Below are 2,517 nucleotides of genomic sequence, written 5' to 3'. Positions count from 1 at the left end.
TTGAAATTTTTTTTCTCTCTCCTCCGGCAGCCGATTTTCGGTGGCGCGTGCCGGCGCGTCCGGAGGTTTCCGGCGACGTGCAGCATACCACCGCGACCGTCTTCTTGTGCTCTACAACTTCCGTGAAGAAAGTTTTCCCATACGGGATCTTTAAGTAAGAGTAAAATAATAATTTTCATAAATAGAAACCCAAATCTTTTTTTTTTTTCTTACATAATTTCTTGATTCTAACACCATAGTGTAGGCTCTGATACCAATTGTTAGAGATTCTAAATCCTAGAATCATTTGAATTACCTATAGTGTATAGAATACAAGAATGAATAATGGAAAGAAATCAATCACATACCCGTTGAGCGTGAATAAAGTCCCTAAATTAAGGTTGACGCTTGTACCACGAATTATGATGAAGAACCACGCAATATGGGTCCTTCTACTGAGATCTTCTGCAGCCTCTTACTATGGGATCTTCTCTCTGTCTCTACACTAGCTTTGTGAGAAAGCAGTGCTCTCAAAATATTATTATGAAAGTAATAGCTGCAGGGACCGTCAGTATTCTATATATAATAGAATTCCTAAACCCTAATCCATTCCCACAATAGAATAGGGCTAGAAGTTTCCTAATTAGAGTGGTCCTTATTCTCTTGGGCCCAATGGGTCAATCAATATCAGTTAAGCCCACATAAGAGTCCTAACAGGTTTGACCTATATTAAAAAGCCAAGTTTCCATCATCCATGCTGTCATCTTTGTTGTCATTTTTGTCTTTAATCTAACCTTATTACTACATTATTTAAGTAGCTTTGTTCTTTTCTCACCGTCGTCACTTGTGAAGGTAGCATCTTTAATTAACTTTAATCTGTCTTTGCTAGCCTCATAAAAATTAATGTTACACTTGCTGACTCTTGTAGTCTTGTTCAACACGAATGGAGAAGCCGGCGGATTGAAAATAAGAAACATTCATCTCACTTTTGATTGGACTTTAAGCATTAAAATCACTCTAGTTATGCTTGGGTTGCAAGAAATAGATAAAGAAAGGGAGAGACGTAGTTTTCTTTTGGGAAAAAGCTTCATCCCTATCACGTATTGTTACGTCTAGACATAGGGGTGGAAAAAAGACCATCATATCCCTTTGTTGGATGCTTATGTTTTTTCCTGATTGGTGATTACACGACTAGATAGCGATCCCCAGTCACGTGTCCAACCTTCTCATATGATGAGTTATGGGGTCTACACTAATATTGTCTCTTCTAAGACCAATCTGTCTCCCTCTCTTACTGATGCAATTTGTCATCATGATAGTGTGAAAAATCTATGTCCATATATCATATTTGGAAAAAGATTGAACATGTCATTGAGCCCCCCAACCATGTGTATCTCTTTCCCCCTTCTGAAATGATGCCCATGCCAACATGTCCCACATTTTCATTGATACACACCGCTAGTTTACAGCAAGTGCGTAGTGTGCCCAGCCCTTGCCCATTTTTCAATCTCACCACTTGACCCTCAACCCCTATTCCCCACCCCCTCATCTCATACAAAAATCTTCTACAAAGAGATAGTGCGCAACAATGAGGATCTAATGGCATGGGGTGCATGTTGAAGCCCTCCCCAACCATTAAATCTTCACTGGCACTTACTATTCACCACCAAGGATTTAATGCTAAGAACATCATTGCTATCACTGGTAGGCGCTCAGTTGTTGTTGTTGTTTTTTTTTTTTTTTTTTTTTTTTTTTTTTTTTTTTTTTTTTAAGGGCAGATGAAATATATTATAAAAGATGTGAGCCATCTTGTCCTCCACCACCTCTACGTTAGGTTCCATTGTCAAATATTTTTTAGGGAAAATTACATGATTACCCACTTTTGGATTTCCCTTTACAAAATTACCCACAAAAAGTTTTGGTAACAAAAATATCCAAAATTAGGTTTGGGTTTACAAAACTATCCAAAACAGTGATTCTCCTTCCTCTGCCTATTTGTTTTGTCATTTTTACCCCTGGCCAAGGTTGTAGCACGGCCTGATGGAGGCCGAGGTGGCAGCCCGACCTGATGAAAGCCGAGGTGATAGCGCGGCCTAATGGAGGCCAAGGTGGTAGCCCGCGCTCCACCTCTGCCTCCGTAAAGCCGTGCTGAACCTAGGCCTCCATCAGGCCGTGCTCCACCTCGGCCTCCATCAAGCCGTGCTGCGACCTCGGCCTCCATCATGCCGCGCTCCACCTCTACCTTCGTAAAGCCGTGCTGAACCTAGGCCTCCATCAGGCCGTGCTGAACCTCGGCCTCCGTTAGGCCACGCTATCACCTCGGCTTCCATCAGACCGAGCTGCTACCTCGGCCTCCATCAAGCCGTGCTACAACTTTGGCCAGGGGTAAAAATGACAAAACAAATAGGCAGACGAAGGAGAATCACTGTTTTGGGTAGTTTTGTAAACCCAAACCTAGTTTTGGGTATTTTTGTTGACCAAAACTTTTTGCGGGTAATTTTGTAAAAAGAAACCCAAAAGTGGGTAATCCTGTAATTC

The sequence above is a fragment of the Macadamia integrifolia genome, chromosome 10 (genome assembly GCF_013358625.1).
Source record: "Macadamia integrifolia cultivar HAES 741 chromosome 10, SCU_Mint_v3, whole genome shotgun sequence".
Classification (NCBI taxonomy): domain Eukaryota; kingdom Viridiplantae; phylum Streptophyta; class Magnoliopsida; order Proteales; family Proteaceae; genus Macadamia; species Macadamia integrifolia.
This window is presented reverse-complemented; position numbering follows the sequence as displayed.